This window comes from Canis lupus, chromosome 17 (assembly GCF_048164855.1).
Source record: "Canis lupus baileyi chromosome 17, mCanLup2.hap1, whole genome shotgun sequence".
NCBI lineage: Eukaryota > Metazoa > Chordata > Mammalia > Carnivora > Canidae > Canis > Canis lupus.
The window spans coordinates 33159030-33178486 of NC_132854.1; the positions used below are offsets into that span (position 1 = coordinate 33159030).

The 19457-nt window shown below is 38.1% G+C and overlaps 1 protein-coding gene and 1 long non-coding RNA gene across 2 annotated transcripts in view; one reads left to right on the forward strand and one right to left on the reverse strand.

Moving 5' to 3' along the window:
* The window catches only part of LOC140608019 (uncharacterized), a 79920-nt gene extending 65884 nt beyond the window's left edge, over positions 1-14036 (reverse strand). The window contains exons 1-3 of the long non-coding RNA XR_012009966.1: positions 13982-14036; positions 10301-10402; positions 6905-7008 (exon numbers count right to left, since the gene is read on the reverse strand). This is a non-coding gene — a long non-coding RNA (uncharacterized lncRNA). The remainder of the gene's footprint in view (positions 1-6904; positions 7009-10300; positions 10403-13981) is intronic.
* Positions 4700-19457, forward strand: part of KLF12 (KLF transcription factor 12) — a 590400-nt gene continuing 575642 nt past the window's right edge. Inside the window, exon 1 of the mRNA XM_072782791.1 lies at positions 4700-4714. The gene's annotated coding sequence lies outside the window, so the exon portion shown is untranslated. The remainder of the gene's footprint in view (positions 4715-19457) is intronic.

Below are 19457 nucleotides of genomic sequence, written 5' to 3' on the forward strand. Positions count from 1 at the left end.
TACTCTCTAAGCTCCATGAGAACTCCAGTATCCAACGGTTGATTTTCTTCTCACGTTAGTCTCTCTCCAGCTATTCATAAGATAGGTCCAATCCATAACAAAGCTTGTGCATCCACCTGGTGACAACACACACTAGCAGAAAATAAAGGAGGAATCTTTGACCCCTCCCTTCTAAAAACCTCTTCCCATTATCGTTAACTCACTTAATGTTTTACTCTTGCTATACCTGCCTTACAATACCCCAAACCAAAATTGATGGAACTATCTCATTTCTTCACTCCAACACCTATTCTGGCTGAAGAAACTCAAACAAGTTTAATTTGGTATCACCACACATTCATGCTGCCTATGTTTCTGTTCAATTTCCTTTCTCATTTTCCTCAATCTCAAATATTTCACTTCCTCCTTCAAACTCCTAAGTGTCATCACTCATTTTGGGCTTCAGCAAATGACTCAGCTTCCAGCTTCAGCAAATGCCTGAGAAGAATGGGGATTCCAGATTTGCTTTCCCCATCACCTCTGATGGAGCAAATTTTTCCATTCATTCCCTCATGCTAGAAGATATGTCTCTCATTATTCCCACCCCCTTTTCTGGCAAACTTTCAAAATATTTTGATCTTATCCTGTCTCAAAAAAGAATTTTTATTTCTCATTAATGAAACACACAAGCAAAAACAAACAACAACAAAAACCTCGGGATGCCTGGGTGGCTTGGTGGTTAAACGTCTGCCTTCAGTTCGGGGCGTGATCCCAGGATCCAGGATCAGGTCCCTCCCACATTGGGCTCTTAGCAGGAAGCCTGCTTCTTCCTCAATCTCTCTCTCTCTCTCTCTCTCTCTCTCTCTCTCTCTGCCTCTCATGAATAAATAAATAAAATCTTAAAAAAAAAAAAAAACCTCAACCCTGCCACTACATCCAGCAACCATTCTAATTCTTTCCTTTCCTTCATCATCAGGTTCTACAGAAGACAGCTGTGTTTGAGCTCTTTGATTCCTATTACATATTCCCTACACCTTCCACTATAACTTGGCCTCAACATTACCATTCTGCTAAGCAGCGGTCAGCAAACTTCCATAAAGGCCCAGATGGTAAATATTTTTGGTTTTGCAGGCCATACGGTTTGTGTTACAATTACTCAGCTTTGTTGTTACAGTGTGAAAACCAACAGACAATACATAAACAAATGATATTAGATGCATTCCAATAAAACTTGTTATGGACACTGTAATTTAAATGTAATATAATATTCATGGACATCAAAAAAATTGTACTTTCAATTTTTTTCAACCATTTAAAAAGACAAAAACATTCTTACCTTATCAACCACACACAAAACAGGGGGCAGACCAGATGTGGCCTGTAGGCAGTCTTCAAACTCATGTACTGAACCTATTCTTTCCAGCATTACCAATGATCTCCATATTACATTCAAACCAATGGGTATTTGTACTGTCCTTAGCCCACAGACTTCTTTCCTGCATTGTCCTCTAGACCACTTCTTCTTCCTAAAGATCTTCTCTTCTCAATATTTCATAACACTACTCTTCTCTGTGTTTTATTTCTCTCCTGTCTGAACGTTATTTTCTGTTTTCCTTCCTGGGCCCCTCTACTCCAGTTACCCCTTAACTGTCAGTGACCCCAAGCTCACATGTCACCTCCCTTCTCTGTACCTTATGCACATTCTCATTGAGTGATCTCATCCACAGCCTTGGCTTCAGCATACCCATGACTTCTCATTGTGCCAGCCTATCTTTGATCCTTAATTTCCCTTCTGAGCTTTAGACACAGACATAATAGACAGTTTACCTAGAGATCTCAGAAGCATTCAAATGTAACTTTTCCTAGACTGCAGCTAGTCTATATCTATACAGTCTTTCTCACCAATGAACAAACAACTGTTCGTCCATTTGTCAGGACTAAAAACAAACCACAAATTGTCCTACCTAGAAGTTGCCATATTCTCTCTCTCCCTCTCTTTCTCTGTCCCTAAACACACACACACACACACACACACACACACACTAATACTATTGAGTCTATCTCCTTAAATGTTCTCATACCCATTAACTTTCTCTAGTTTTACTACCTTACTGGAGATCTTGATGGTTTCTGTCTTAGAGTACTATGCTGGACAGCCACACTGGTTATTCTATATTTCCCATCATCATCCCATTTCAAGATACTTTCTCTACATTTCTCTCCTTCTCTCTGCCTAGAGAGACCAAACTATAATTACTGCAACTTCCAGCTTTCCTACTCTCTGGCTTCCCATTGGGTTCATTCTCTGGCAATAAGCATAGGGCAATAACAGCTTCCTGCTGTTGTGGTTCCCTGGGTGCTTTTCCCTCTTTTGCTGATTCCCTTAACCCTGTCTATACCCTGTAAATAGTCCTTCAGTAATCTCTCTTCAGTTGAGCCCTTTGAAAGTACCATCTGTTTCCTGCAACTGAAATACAAACTAATTTGAATTCCTGGTTCCAATCCATCCCCACCCATTCCATGTTACCATTAGACTAATATAGCTGAGTTGCAAATCTGATTATAGTTCCTCAATGACCTTCAGTGGTTCTCAAGTTAAAGTCCATACCCTTAGCTTAGTTCATAAAATGTCCATAATTTGATAATATCTATCAATGTAGTTTATCTTCCACACTGCTCTTTCCTCTCATAAACCAAAAGCTATTTGCTGTCACTCAAACAAGCCATGCTGTCTATTCTCTCTTTCCTTTCCATTCTGTTTTCTTAATGGAATCCTTTACTTTCTCTCTTCAGCTCTCCAACTCCTACTTCCTCAATCTCTCTCTCTCTCTCTCTGCCTCTCTCAAAATTCAGCTCCAAAGTCTCCTCTTGTAGAATCTACCAGTCTTGTTTACATGTCCACCAATGTATTATACACCTATCATATTTTTATCAGACTTCAGCAATAATTGTGGATTAACATTGTCTCCCCACTGGTATAAAACATCTTGAGGACAAGGAACATGACTTATTCTAATTTGTTGATCCTAGCTATAAAACAGAGAGCCCTTAATTGGTACTCCTCTTTCTTCTTCTTAGCAGACACAAAATTAGAAAGAGCTCTCTTTTTCTCTCTCCTTTCTGATCACCATTAGGAATGTTTCTAAATATCTCTAAACCCTAATCTAGGGCCTTGAATGCGTAGTATTATTCTACATAATGGAAAAATGATCATCCGTTGTTCTCCTCAGACTGGAGTCTGAGAAATAGTAGTAAAATGATCTCTGGAGGGGCACCTGGGTGGCTCAGTGGTCAAGCATCTGCCTTTGGCTTGGATCATGATCCTGGGGTCCTGGGATCGAGTCCTGCATTGAGCTCCACAGGAAACTTGCCTCTTCCTCTGCCTATGTCTCTGCCTCTCTGTGTGTATCTCTCATGAATAAATAAATAAAAATAAATAAAGGATCTCTGGAGGTAATATTCTGGCACCCACTCCTTCTTTTGCAACAGGTGCCTGGGCTCCTCCAAGGCACATGGCTGAGGACAGAGTCTGAGAGGAACAGGAGGGCATTTGCAACAGAGCTGAGCAGGCTAGACATGCACTAGTAACATATTTCTTAGTTCCCAGCTTTGGGAATTTTACAGGGTATTAGTTTGCATCTGTATTTACTTGTCTTGACAATCAAGGTCTTAAGAAAGAGTAGGCACAAGACTCTTGAAAAGACACTGATTCAGTCACCCCATCATCATCCTGGTCTTTCTTGGCACTCTGAAGTTTAAGAGAAAGAGAAAAAAAGAAAGACACAGACAGACAAACTGACAGAGAAAGAGAGAGAAAGGTTGGCACTCGCTAGTAATGTGATATTGTCATTTACTGAATGATCAATCTAATTGTTAAAATATTCTCCTTTTTATAATGAGAGCACTTGCCCCACATCAGAAGTTGGCCCAGGCAGTGAGGATGGATGTAGAGGTGATGCAGGGGCTCTGACCATCGCTCCATTGCTTTCACTCAGTCACTGAAACCTCCTCATACCCTGAAATCCTTCACATGGTTTTGGTCTGTAAATCACCATGGTAATGAGCACTACATAAATAACTCATAGAGTTCAATAGAAAAAAAAAAAAGAAACTAACAATGAACATGAATAATGAGGAAGTAAGGGCTTTGTGCACTAGTTCCAATTAAATTGTTCACAATAAATAAACACACTTATGCTTTCTTGAATCTGTGGGTGCTGGCTTTCTTTGCCTAGAGAGAATAAAGACTGAGTAAGTAAGAGAGAGGAAACTGGATTTATTGATTCAAATATAGTTTAAAAATAGGAAAGGTGGCCTGAACAGTAACAGGGGAAATAAGAGCCAGCCACAGAGTGATACTGTGCACCTGCAATAAAAACAAGCTAAATAAAAACAAATATTTTTTTTAATTTTTTAAAGGAAAAAAAAAGTCTCCCAACAGGTTAGAGTTAAATATAAAACTATTGACTAAAGTGGAGATGAACATGCATAAGAAATGGTTAACAATGTTTTATAAGTTCAACCATGACAGTATTAGTATAGGAAAAGTCTGCCTTTCAATATTTTGGCAATAGCTTGATAAGGAACCAACAGGAGTTTTCACACAGCACCTTAAAAGCCTGTCTTATCCTTGGGGTTTCTTCAGCCAATGAAAGTTTGTCATGATGATGTAATGCTCCTGAGTTGTGTTTCAGCACCGAGTATGTGGTCACCGGATATCATGCCTGAGATATAGGTAAGTTTCTGGATCAAATCTTTCTTTCCAGCCTGTTCCCCTGCTTAAACTAATTTCAGCAGAGATCATTTGTTTCTCATCTAGTTTACTATCTCTGAACATTTTTTTTTAATGTGGGCTAGGGTTATTATAGAATTGTAAAGACAGCTGGTAAACAAAATGATGGGATCTAAGAGTCAATTTTCCTCTGTTATTAGTATGAAGGCTTTTACTCCTCAGCAATTTATCATCACCTCAGAGGGGAAGAGCAGCAATCAGGGTTATGCTTTATTTGTTAAGGGAGTTCTAGTCATTTAACAAACAAGTTTTACTAGAAAGACATTTTCAGGGAGATGGAAAGATTTCTTTTTAAGGATTCACACTGAATTTGACTTATATTATTAAGTGAGCCCCACTGAGCTGTAAGCAGGGAACAAAGTTTCAATGTTTATTGTAAATAGAGAATATATATAGATCCTGCCTCCACAGAGGTTAAACACTAAAAGAGAGCTAGAGAGACAGTATGCTAATTGTTTTCTATTTTTAATTAAGTCAAAAAAATTTACAAAGGAAGAAAAGACTTAAAGACTTGATGACCTTTAGTGGCCTAATAGTTATATGAAGTTAAATAGAGAAAAATTAAATATGAATAAATAAGCTAATTCTAATATGTGGATGTGCAGATGCTTTTATATGTAAGCACTATTTTTAAATTTGGAGTATTTTAAAAATTTGAGCGAGGTAATCAGCCAGCACAACGAATGGATAGGTACCTCTCTTTCTTTTCTCTCCATGATACCCTCTGCAGATGTGGAGATTTGTAAGGAACTCTTACTGATACCAAACTGTGTATATTCAAGCAACATGAGTTACAGAAAACAATTATGCAGATAACTCAAGAATTCTTTAAAAATCAGGAATGCTATTGGGGAAAAAAGAATGAGTCAGGGGGAGGGGGATACCAGGAGGGGAGGAGTTTAATAACATGTTGCCAACAACACTGATTGAATTATTCAGACGATTAGTCATCTTTCATGTTACCTCTGATCATATAGACAGAGACTCTGAGGAAAGCATCTCAAGTAAGAGTGTAGAAAAAATTATGTTCAGCAATAAGGAGAAACAGAAAATGTTAAGTGTTACACAACTTCTAAAAGGGGAAATATTTTTTCTTCTTTTGTAGAACTTGATGTCTGATGGGTGCTGAGGCATGTATTCTTTTACCAAAAACTTTTCAACTTTCTAGCTTAAAAGCTACTTTGCTTGGCCCTCAGCTGAGATTCTCAAGTACTCATCCTTTTCCACTGCATCTTCATTTACTTTACTTCCAAACAGTGAGGTCATCTCTCTACCATACTTCCTAAATGGTTAATAGATGCTCACCCCTTGCAGAAAATGATCCTCCTCTCTCTGTTTCCACAGTCATTTCATTTTTCTCTCAAAGTATTTGGTATTATAAAGTAAACCTTACAGAAGTCTTTTAAAATGTATCAGTCAGCATAATACAAACATTACTCACTTTCCATTTTTAACCACAATTTTCCATAACATGGCTTTGGTGCAGTACTTGGTGCTGACACTTAGGACTTAGATAAAATCTCTTATTTCCATAGCATCTTTGCTTGGAAATGCTTTGCTTTTTTGCACCATAGATTCTGCACAGGGAGCCAATGTGGTTACAAAAAGAGGTAGAAGTCCTGTTCTAGAATGATACAAATGAGAGGTGCTCTAGAATGACTGATGGAAAGATCAAACTCTTTCCAAGAAAGGGAAACAGTATAGAGAAGGTGGAGAATGATGAGAACAACAGGAGGGATGGCCTGGTTTCTGATACAGGATGCATTTGGCTTTCGGGCCTTGGTCTATGCGGAAAGCCTGGGCCTTTATCACAGAGCTTTGGTGTAGCGTGGTATAGCTCATTAGGCCTGGGTTCCCAATTCTCATGGCACCCAGCTGGAAGCAGAAAGGGCATCCATGTGGATTAAAGCACATCTCATTAGTCTGTCAGCCGGGCCTTTGGAGAGGCCAGAAAGGAATCCGCTTGGGCTTCTGCTTCTGCTTGATCTAGGAAACCTCTTTGATCCTTACTCTGTGATGCAACTATGCAGGAAAATTCAGGAATTTTTAAGATTCTTTTTTAATGGGGAAGATAGTACTTAAGGAAGGACCTTACGACATGATCTGAGTACAGATGGGGACCAAATAACATACCCTGTGATTTATCCTGTGGACAGAGCAGGCCTTGGAAAAGACAATCCAGGGTAGATCTCTTTGTATGAGTAAGGTCAGAAGGTTACAGTCCAATTCCAGCTTTCCTGAAATCAAAAGGTTATATCTATATGAAAGACGGCCTAGAGGATTTGTTAAGTTCACAAAGTCTTGTAACCCAGAAAATAAGATTCTGGTAAACCCAGAAAATGAAGTTTCTGTCCTTAAAGAGCTTTCACTTTTCCTCAATTTGTTAAGTCAAGCACAGAGAAGTAGAAGTTTGTGATAAAAGGAAGATGGCCACACCCCCCAGTGTGCCAAAAATGGTCCAGTTTATGCCTTTTATCTCGGTATAATTATCAATAGCACCTCTGTTCATTTTCAAAAGTTTCTGGTTTGTCACTTACAAATGATGAACCATTAAAAGAATTTAAATATGAGGTAAAGGGGAATCATTAATCCAGGCAAGAAATTCCAAGGCCCTGAGCCAAGGCAGTGTCATGGTGATAGGGAAGAGCAAACAGTATCCATTTCCCCTTTTAGAAGCAGTGTCCCCACCTCCTTTGGGAGAATTTCTCCTGTCCTTTGTGAGGTATCCCTGTGTGTCAATCAAGGGATAGGCATGTGATCCATGAGCCAACAGGACACTCTCCCAGGGTTTCACCCCTTGGGCAGAATGATAAGGTGAGAGAAGGAGAAACTCATCACTGAGCTGAGCACCTGAGCACTGAGAATCCCAATAATTGGGTCCTGCTACAGAGAACCCCCCAAAACAGCCCCTGTTTAGCTCTGGGTTAGCTCTTCAGCCTTCCTTTCACCCTGTGAGTTCCCCAGTAGACTTCCCATAAACATCTTTTTGGTTTAAATTAGCCAGATTTCCATTTCTGCTGCTCACAACCAAAGAAGCCCCACTACAGATACCATGGTTGTCAACATGCTTCAGGTACATATGGAGGAAAAGCAAGGCAATACACTCAAGAGCTTGTTCGTCTCTTTCGTGCCGTATCTTAGCCATGATTTTTGTAAGTCAGCTTCATACTGTAATCTCCCTCTATCCCTTTCATATAGTTCATAAGATGCTGCATCTGCTTCGCAGCTAATTTTCCAATCATCGTGTGCGAATATATACACGGCAATGGAGTTTACTGTGTTAAAAGGCAGTTGTTAGTGTTGAATTTGAAGATTTGGCTTCTGCGGTGGGGAGTCTAAGAGCCCAGGATTTGTTTCCTTACCTCTTGTGGTGGTTCCAGACCACATGGGGTGGGGGGTGGGGATGCAGGCTGGAGGGGGGAGGGGGGCTGCAAGCAAAAGGCTAAGACTTAACTTAAACAAAACAAACCCAAAACAGACTTCACAAACAGACCTTTCTCGGGAGATTATTTGTGAATGAGATGAGTGCACGTGAGAAACCGGAAGTTTTTATTTGGGTATTGTTCTCCTTTAAGCCATTTGAGGCATGTAGTGATGCCTCTGCGGTTGTAACAGGGCTGGTGGGTGCGGAGCAGGGACCTAGCCCGGGCTGCACACTCTTGCTTCAGGTAGGGGGAGCAAATCAAAGTGGGAAGGGCAAGACCGTACCCTGCGATTGGCTGAATTTTGATGCAGCATATACTCTAACGTCCTCAAATATAGTATGCAGGAAGTCTCCACAGATGCACTCTGCTGCAGTTCTTGAAAGGCAGGAACAAATTTAAACTGGGTTTTGTAAAAACAAATGACATCATTCCTGCACACTCTGAAAAGCTGCAGCCCCAGTGGAACATTTTCCCATTTTCCCCTTTGCTCTTTATGTGTCTGACTGCAGGGCTTCAGGTTTTTATGCTGCCCGTTTAACTGGCTAAATCTTGCAGGGAATAACCTTTCATCACTTGCCTCTAAAAATAATAAAATCCACGAAGAAAATATAGAGGCATGTAAAAGTTCATTTAAACTCACGTTTAATCTCCATGTGGCTGTTATCTAGAGACATGACAGCACATGGGAAGAATTTTAGTGATTTGAAAGAAACAATAACAAAAATGCTGTATTGAGGACTGTCATCATGGAAATTATGGCACGGATTTATTTTGGGTGGCCTTCATTGTACAGACAGTGTTAAGCACTGATGGTGGGGAGGACTAGGATTTCCATTTAGGGATTTTTCTGGGTTTGCATTGTTAGCTGCAAAAGTAATCAGGGATCCGTCATAGTTAAGATGGTCAGTTAAAAGCTATATTGAAATACTGTTCTAGATCTGCTGTTCCTCATTGTAGAATTCTACAAAATAGAAAAGATATGTGCATCTGAAAGTTTAGATGCAGCAGAGCTAGCTGACTTTCAAAATGTTGTCTAAGATGCTAGACACCTGGAAATGCAATATTGAATCTCAGACATACCAAAATGAGATGGAAATTTTCTTATCAAGAAAACATTTGTTTAAGCACTCTCCCTAGTCAAAGCATGTCCTGGGAAGTTCCCTATTTGTCAATGTCAGTCCTGTAAGAGCAACTGCATGGACACATACAGTGACAGCCCACTAAGGCTCCAAGCCTACCTACCTGGTTTTCTAAGTCCCATCCCCAAATCCCAGACCTAACCATTTGCCTTCCTAAAACCAATTTCCACACCTAATTCTGGAAACTGCTTTTCTTTATCAAATGCACTATTAAAATCTTTTCAGTTTAATTTTCTTCAATATTATTATTAGATGGCAAACAGAAATGAATTTCAAATGACAAGAGTGAATTTTATATGAAAAACTATATAAGATATCTTCTGAACTAAGGTATGCACTTAAGACCACCACCCTTAAAATTCTCAGTGGCATATTTAGGAAACAGAGGCAAAATGATGCCTGCCTTTCTCTCTGAAATGAAACCAATCCAGAGATCATCTTAAAGAGAAATGAAGAAACACGTCCATATGTCCATCCCTGCCCTCCCTCTTAAACATTATTTTTTTTTATATCTGGTTCTGTGTAGTTCCTTTGATCTTCAAACCCCAGAGGTCATCTTTGAAAACCCTACTTTTGCTCATGCCATTATGAATTAAACACTGCTACTGTGTAGACGTAAAGAAAGTCATATGCCAGCAATCGAGAATATCTAAAATAGAGATACGTTTACTAGTTAAGAAATACAAGGCATTTGATTAAATAAATATGTCTTTATTATCAAAGATAAGACCATTGGTTTATTTTCAGTGCCCTCTTCTTTAAAATTGCTCTCTCATTCTGAAAGAAAAAAATTGAAAATATTTTTCTGGATAGTTTTCTCCATTCTATTATCTGAAATTGTTTCCATTTCAAAAAAGATGCCCAACGAGGTCTTCTTATGGAACTAAACATAATTTCCTCTTGCTATAACCACTTTTTTCCATTAGAAACACTTTTTACATGTGGGAAGTCTGCTTTATACTCACCAGTTTGGGAACAGAAGAGAGAACTTCCCAGAACCTCCTTCTGAACTTTTAGCCTCTCTTCTTTCTTCTTACTTTGTCTTTTACCTCCCTGAACTGTTAGGGCTAAGGAAACAGAAATAGAAGCTTGAGGTTGTAGTGGTTGCTTGGACCCTTCCTTGAACCTTAAAAATTAAGAACAATTCTTTTTAAGAAGTAGGAATAAGAACACTACATGACAATTTCTGAGTTCTACTCACTCTGCTTTGAATTCTTTCCATGTTGAATGTTTTACACTAAAACTGTCTATGGAATTTTATTTCAAAAAATATCTTATAGGCACCTTAAACTTCGAGTTTAATCTTAAAAAGGGAGGGGAATATTAGGAGAAGTAAAGAAACCTAAATTCAATTTTCTTTTGCTGATAATTGCTGTGTAACTTAAGGCAACTTTGTTATTATAAAAATGCAATGGAAATCCTACCATTACTTAAATTTGCCCAAAATTTGGTAGAAACAAATCTCATAATACTGACATAACTATATATATATCCACTCCAATTCATCTGGCAAGCAAATAAAAAGGTGTTGTGAAAGGCATGTTTGAGATGCAAGGACAGAAAATCACCAGCAAAACACGAGCCCAATCACATTGCGCTTCTGCTCAGAACCTTCTGATGGCTTCCCATTTCTTTCAAAGAAAGCCCAATACCCTTGCAAAGGCCGAGGTTCTGCACTCGGCTCCTTCCTGTCTGACCACAACTTCTCCCCTCTCACCTCACTTGCTCAATTTCAGCCACACTCAACTCCTTACTGTTCATGAGACAGTCCAAAGATGTGTCAACTTCAGAACCTTCGCAGAAACAAATTCCTGTGCCTGGAACGATGCCCCTCTAGATAGACATGTGCTAGTTCCTGTGTTTCCTTCAGATCTCTGCTCAAAGGCCACAGTTGCAGGGAGACCTTCCCTGAACACATTATATAAAATAGCAGCCTCCTCTATCACTCATCAGTACTTGCTACCTCCAATATCCTTGATCCCCTGTAGCTCTCTTTATCTTTTCCAGAGCACCTACAAACATCTAACATTCTCTGTATTTGTTGATTTGTTTGTTGTCTGCCTTCCCTCACTGGAAGGCAAGCTCCATTATGGCACGGGCTTGGCTTTGTTCCCCAGTGTCTACAACAATACCCATCACAAAGAAGGGGCTCAGCAAATATCTGTTGAATAAACGAATGAAGAATTAATGAACGTTTGATGTTTAAATCCTAACATAATTCTGTACCTCTAAGACCTCTTTATTTTTGTATCTTCACAGAAAAATTATACTTATCTTTGTTCCTGAATATTGTTGTATCACTGAAGTTGTAATTAGACATATTTAACATTAAAATAAAAACCCGGAATTTTTTATATCGAAAATTATACTTTAATATTAGTGGCACTGTTTCAAATATGATACTCTTCTGTTCTTTCATTATTTTACATACTGCCTTCTTTCTTCTGCCCTTGCTTAAAAATTAACTAAAATAGTAGCGCTCACTGGTTTTTCCAGTGACCTGTTATACAACAATTTCCTTGATTGGTTTCAATCTGCGTTGCATTTGGCTCCAGCACAGAAAGCTCTCCTATACCTTCTCTTCATTCTTAATGTTTTCCTCATTCTTGTCCATGTCCCTGGAGCCTTTGAAACTATGAATTTTCAATTAATTTTTAAAATTTTTCTAACTTCTGTTTGCCATGGTCTTACCCTTACCCACTGCAACGCCTTCTCCCTCCCTGCTGGAAACTCTGCTCTTTGAGGTTATTCCAACTGTAATCTTTGGACAAATACAGTGGACCAGGAACCCTCATAGAAGTGAATTCTCATGAAACACTGAGGGAAGGAGTCCCTGATTTCGATGAATCATGTAAGAGATGTATTTTGAAACAAGCTGGCTTGTTCCCTTCCTTAACAATAAGTTGGAAGAAGCAGAAGTGTGTTAATTACAGAGTTAAAGGTTAACCTGTCTTTTCCTGTGTTTCTGGATTTTTTTATGTTTTTTTTTTTTATTTTACTCCTGTGCATAAAACTCATTTTTTAAAGAGATAGAAACGTTGTAGAGCTGCATTGTTCAATACACTGTTCAATAGCCACATGTGGCTATTGAGTATTTGAAACCCAGCAAATGCAATGGAAGAACTGAAGTGTTCATTTTCATGGGGCATCTTTAATAAAGATAAGTTTCCCCCACCAAAAATGAAAAGAGCAGATGAACTTAGTCTACATCTATGTGTAGTCTACATCTATATCCAAAGCTCATATCCTTAAATTCTCTTGGTCACACACTTTATTATTCCCAGTGTTTTTCAGGAAAATTCCCCCAGAAAAGTAAAACTGGAGAAAAGTACTTTAACAGTAATTCTCAGGTGGTGAGAGAGTAATGTTTATCAATAGTATAATGAAACTAGGACTTTGTGTTAACTTTGGGTTTAGAATCTTGTACGGTGACTCTGCCACTACAATAGTAGAATATACTTACTTTCATCACTTTTGCTCACACTGTAAGGCACTTTTAGGTCATGATTCCCAGATGATAAGATTCAAAAGAGAAAGAGAAAGTGACCTAGAGGCCTTGATAACCTGATTTCTGAAATATAAATGTTTGATTACAGAAAATCTCAATTGTCCCATTTCCATCAATGCATTATTATTACCTGTGATGATTTTATATTAGTTGGAATTGAACACTGTCCTTAGCAATACTGTGGGGAAAATATGAAATTTCAGGCACCTCCAAATGAATTCACTCAACTTAAAATGTGTTTATGATACTACTATATAGGATTCCTTTGATTCTTAAATTTTCAATCTTTATAATTATAGATCCCTCTGTATCATGGGTGTTACCCAAGTTTTCCTTATCTTTGCTTCTTTGTATGTCTATATAGGACTCTCCTCTTTAATTTTTTTTTAATTTGAGTACAGTTGGTGCATGATGTTACATTAGCTTCAGGTATACAACTTAGCAATTTAACAAGTTTATACATTATGCTATGTTCACAAGTGTAGCTACCATCTGTCACCAGACAATGTTATTATAATATCATCAACTGTGTTTCTATGCTGTGCCTTTTATTCCCATGGCTTATTCATTCCATAATTGGAAGCCCATATCTCCTACTTCCCTTCATCCATTTTGCCAAGCAACCCCCCCTTTAGCACCTATCAGTTTGTTCTCTGTATTTATAGATCTGATTCTGCTTTTTGTTTGCTTATTCATTTGTAGTTTTTTGGGTTTTTTTAGATTCCACTTAGGGAGTGGATTCATGAGGTACTTATATTTCTCAGTCGACATTTCACTTAGCATAACACCCTTTAGGTCCATCCATATTGTCTCAAATGGCACAATCTCATCCTTTTAATGGCTGCATAAGATTCCAGTGTGTGTGTATATTTATCACATTTTCATTATCCATTGATCTGTTGATGGACACTTAGGTTTCTTCCATGTCTAGGCTATTGTAAATAATTTGGCAATAAACATAGAGGTGCATATATCATTTTGAATTAGTTTTTTCATCTTCTTTTGGTAAATACTCAATTATAGGACTCCTTTTTTATTACTCTCTAGACATCAGGTCTCCAATGATGCCACACCAGTGAGTAGGATGTTAGCCTATAGCCAGAAAAACATGTCAAAAGCATAGGGGAAAAACACTTACCCACAACTCCACAGGGTTTATTCTGCAGAACATTATTCTTGAGATATCCCTGACCTGAACAAAACAAATTGAAAAGACAGAAACTACATTATCCCAGGAAAATTAGAATACACGTTGACGTATTAAAGATTCTGAGAAGTCCAGTAGCAAAGAAACCTGTTGGCTTCTTTTTAGATTTGGTGTTTCTTTGTGAATTTGGCCTTAGAACACTTTATTTTCTTACCTGACATCTCTGAATAGCCCATGGAACTAATGTTCCAGAATACACTTTGAGAAATCCTGTCTCAGCATTAAGATATTCCTAGGTATCAATTTCTTGTTTCTAAATATTCCAGTGATTCCAGGTCTAGATAATATTCACCAGATTCAGAAACCTTATCAATTCTACAGACTCTAGATTTGAGAGGGTTTCCAAGAGGTCAGTAAAATGGATGATTGATAATAGATAGATGATAGATAGAAAAATAGATAAAGTTTCACTGTGTAATATAAGAGTCCCCACTGAGAACTTCTCTAACAGTTTGTCGTTGCTTTGCCAAGAGGCTTGAAACATATTTGGGATCACAATTACTCATCAAGTTAGAAATTTGTCATTAATTGCAGATGCAATTAGCTTTATGATGGTTTCTTGTAAGTAGGCTCTTGTAGACAAGATATCCCCCACTGAAAACACCTGGAGGGTCTGTTACAAATAGCAGTTCTCAGGAGCAGATAAAACAGTAGTTTTATGATTTGCCTTAGTTTTTAGCTTGATTTCTTTGAGACTACAGAAATGAGCTCTCCTACGTGCCTTAGTTAAGGAAATTATCTGTGTAAGGACTGCCCATGAAACTATTGTGTGGTGAAAATGAAAAGTATCTCTGAAAGTCAGAAAAGCATCATTAACATAGTCTTCCCTCAGGAACAACACTACTTAATGGCTTCAAACAAATAATAAATAAAAAGGAAAGGATTTACATGGTGTCCAGATTTTCGAATTTTACAGTTCAGAAATATGTTTTATGTACCTAATAACTACTGTCTCCAAATCACTTTAATATGTGAGTCTCACAGAGAGTGCCTTTATCTGCTTCACAAATTCTTCTCTAGTAAAGATCTCTGGCTGTGCTTTTAATCTATATTTAAGAAATTGAAACCAGGCTATGGCAGTGATTGTATGAGATAGTATTGTATAGAAGATGAACTTTAGAGTCAGAAAGACATAGGTTCAAATCCCTACTGTAACAATCATAAACTGTGTAGCCATGGAAAGCTATTTAACTTTGCTGAACGTCATTTTCTCCATCTGTAAAAGGTATGAGTTGGCACCTACAACAAAAGATAGTTAGGAATCTGATAAGATAGTGTATGTAAAGCATTTATAACAGGGCCTTGAAAATAGTAAAACGTATCCAAAAATGTGGATTATTACCCTAAGCTGTTATTTTGGTGTAGGAAAACTTTCAGAATTATTTTTCTCTATATATGGTTTCTAGAATATAATATTCAAGCATCCATTCTTTAAGCTACATACTACATGGATTCTGTTCCTTTATTCAACAAATACTTTGGTCACTAAGGATCAGGAAATAAAAAGTCTTGAGCCATGGTGTAAATAATAGCAGCACATCACAGCAAGGATATTATGAGAGAGGTATGATCACAGTGGTGTGAGAGACAAGAAGAGAGTGGTAAATTCTGCCCAAGTACAGCTTGGTCTTTTTAGAAAAAAAAAAAAAAAAGAAACAGAAGATTTGTGCCCTAAGGGACCAAGGGAATTTGCCTGGTGGAGGAGAATGGGAAGAGTCTTTCAGCAGATGTATCGAGAAATGAGATATGCAGTGGGACTAGATATCCATTTGTGGCTTTAGGGAGGAAGGACAAGAAGAACAAAGTTCAACATATCTATATAAGATGTTGGAGAACCAAAATTGGTCAGACTGGAAAGAAAAGGGAGAAAAAAGTAATTAAGTCATTAAACATCTACCAGGTGCTTTATCTACACCTTGGCATCTAAATCAAATGACGACACTCTGAGATAAGTAGTATTATCTCTGTTGTGCAGGTGAGGAAAGTGTGGCTCGCAGAAGTTAAATAAGTTGCCCAAAGTTACATAAAAAGAAATTGAATGAACTTGGCTTCCAGCCCAGGTTTGTCAGATGACAAGAGCCCATGCCAGCCTCTATTTTAAGCAAAGGGAACCAGCAGGGGTCTTCAATCAAGGAAGTAATCTCATCAAAAAAAAATTTTTTGAAAGGAAAGTATCATGACAGAATGTAAAATGATGGGCTGAAGGGAGATGAGTCTGGGGATTGGGAAATAAATTTGAGATTATTGCAGCTTTGAGGGGAAAAAATGAGGAAGGACCCAGAGAGCCAGCCCATGTGCAGATGGAGAGAGAAACAGTTCTTAGAAAGGCTTGGGTACCAACTGAATGTAAATATACCTCAGAATAAAATCTCTGAACCCAGACATGATAGAATGTATGTGAGGGAAAAGAGGGGCTTTATTAATATTCATTAAAATGTTTTATGTTAATTTGGAAGAGCAGAACCAAACACATGGGATTATGTCACCCAAATCTGTGTTACTCAAAGTATGGTCCAAGACTGGCACATAGATTTACCCAGGAAATGATAAATTTCATGCCCCACTTAGGGCATTCTGAAACAGTCTGCATTCTAATGAGATCTCTAGGTCAAAGAAAAACTAATGTAAGAAAACTAAAATTGAGAGTAATAGAGGAGGAAGGTGTCAGAGAGAAGAGGTAATTTTCTATAATCTATAATTTTTATAATCTATAATCTCTCAAAAGCATCCTGGTTACCAATGATTTTATTTTATATTACTTTCATTACGTTAAGAAGTTTCTAGAAGAAGCAGCGACAGGTGCTGACATAGCCAAGATGTAAAAGGCAGATGCTCCTTCAAATTCAGTACTTTATAAAAGACTGCCAAATCCAAGCTGTAACCAAATGATTAGGTAGCATTTGATCTGCTCATTTGGAATGTCAGCAGAGCTAATGCTTACATAAGCTCTATGCTGTCTCATAATGTCCTTCAGTTACCAGGAAAATAGAAATCCAAAAAAGAGTCTACTTTATCATCATGACTGCCTGAGAAGGGGACAGAATAGAAAGATCTTAATATAGTTTCTGAACATTCACTTGGTTCATTGAATACATATGTGTACTAATGTGTATGTAGGTATGTAATGTCTTGAACACTGTCCTGAACTTACTATTCTATTCTCTAATCACTATTGATCCAGTCCCAACATTGTACCCAACAGTTCATGAGAATCAGAGCCAACACAAGCAGGTTTGTAGGAGTCTGTAAGGAAAAAACAGTGATAGATCTCAGAAAGGCTATACCAGCTAAAACTCTCTACCTGGGATTTGCCTTCAAATCTCTTCTAGACCATTACCCCAGTGATTTGTACCAGACTCTGCCCCCCACCTCTTCTACCCTAATGAGCATTGGCATCCTTTGCATAAAGAATACTGGGACTATGTATTCTCATTGTCTTATAATATGATCCTTTAGACATGATGGAGAAATTGAAATACTTCTTGGTTCAGTAGGAAAATGTATACATCTTAAACTGTGATGTGAGGCAATGGTGTTCAGATCCCTTCTCTGGTCAGAACACCCACATTTCTGTGGTGGCAGTGTCCTGAAGAACTTATGGTTCCCACTGCAGTTTTCATCATCATCATCATTGTTCGTTAACAGAGGTTCTGAGGGGTGTCTAAGTGGCTCAGTCAGTTAATCATCTGCCTTCAGCTCAGGTCATGATCCCAGAGTTCTGTGATTGAGCCTCACATCGAAATCCTTGCTCAGTGGGAAGCCGGCTTTTCCCTCTCCCCACTGCTCATGCTCTCTCTCAATCTCTCTCTCTCTCTCTCTTTCTCTCTCAAATAAATAAATAAAACACTGTTCTAGGCTCTGAAGCACAGATGGGAACAAAACCACTGCTCACATGAATTTGACATTCAAGTGAACAAAACAGATAATGAACAAATAAAAAATGCTACCATAAAGTAATATCTAATAGTGGTAAGTGGTAATGAAAAAACATAGTATGATGCACTGGGAAAGGCCATAGGGATGCTGTTAAATCAGATTTCTCCTAGAAGCTGATATCTAAGCTGAAATCTGCGTCAAGAGGTTAGACCTGGGAGGAGAACAATTACAGGCAAGAGGACCTGCAAAAGGAAAGCCTTTTGGGCAAAAGCCCATTAAGAATGTTTAGAAACCGGCAAGAAGGTCAATATGGCTGGGGCAGAGTGAGAATGAGGAAGAGTCAAAGAAAATGGTCGGCCTCATGCCAGACTATGTAGGGCCTCGAAGCACCTCGAGGGTCACAATAATGTCACAACAACAAACAAATCTTTCACTTACTAAGACAGGTACTACACTAATAAGACACATACATTATTCAGTCTGATCCTCATAATAATCTTGTATATGGTATCATCATTATCCCTCAAGAAGATGGAGATTTGGAAAGATTAATTAATATGACCAAAGTTGCACGGCTACTAACTGTTAGAGCTGAGATTTGAACCCAGGTCTGTCTGACACCAGAGGCCATTATACTTTTCATAACTGTTATTATAGTTCTCTGGAATCAAAATTTACCTGAAGTTTATTGGTGGAAATACTTTTAAGGTTCAATATGTTGATATGACTCTAGGCCCTTCTAACTTTAATGGAAGGGTAGAATTGTATTCTCCAGTCTTCACCGCAATCAAATGTTATTTTTGGTCATATTTTTCATGCTCTTGGTGCAGTAAAATTTACACTGAGTGGTCAAAGTTCCACAGTAATTTTGTAGAAGAATCTAAGGTATAAAATAATCAAATTTTTATACCATCTGATTAACTACTCATCAGACTGAACAAACAATAAGCCAAGCTATACAATGGCTAAGACATTTCCATGTCAAAAATATTTCATGTTAGCTACTGAATTTGAGATATGATGTTCAAAATATTTGGTACTTTCTACCACTTCCTAATTTATATCATTGTTGTTAATTTGTCTACCTGCTTTTCTAAAAGTATCTCACAATACATGTATCCCCTCAACGAGGTCTATTCCGTCCATACCCATCCTTTCTCATCCCATTCTCCCGTATAAGAACCCTTTCTAGTCTCTTACCACCCATTAAAATCTGGCTGTTTCTTTCCAACTCTACGTTCTGCTTCATCAATGGACCGTGGACAGCTTCATTCTGTCCTCTGCTCTTGGAGACCTGACTTTGCTCACTTGCCGCCTTAGATTAGAACACCAACACTTCGTTCTGGCCTCCCAACCAACTAGTATCTCCTGCTGACCAGACTATTTCTTAGACTTCTTCAGTTGGTTAAATAACTTCTAACTCATGCACAACTGATTTATCTGCCATCTTTAGTAGTAGGTAGTATCATTTTCAAATCTGTTTACAGGAATTTCCTCAGAAAAGCTTTGGAATCTGAGAACTCTGAGACAC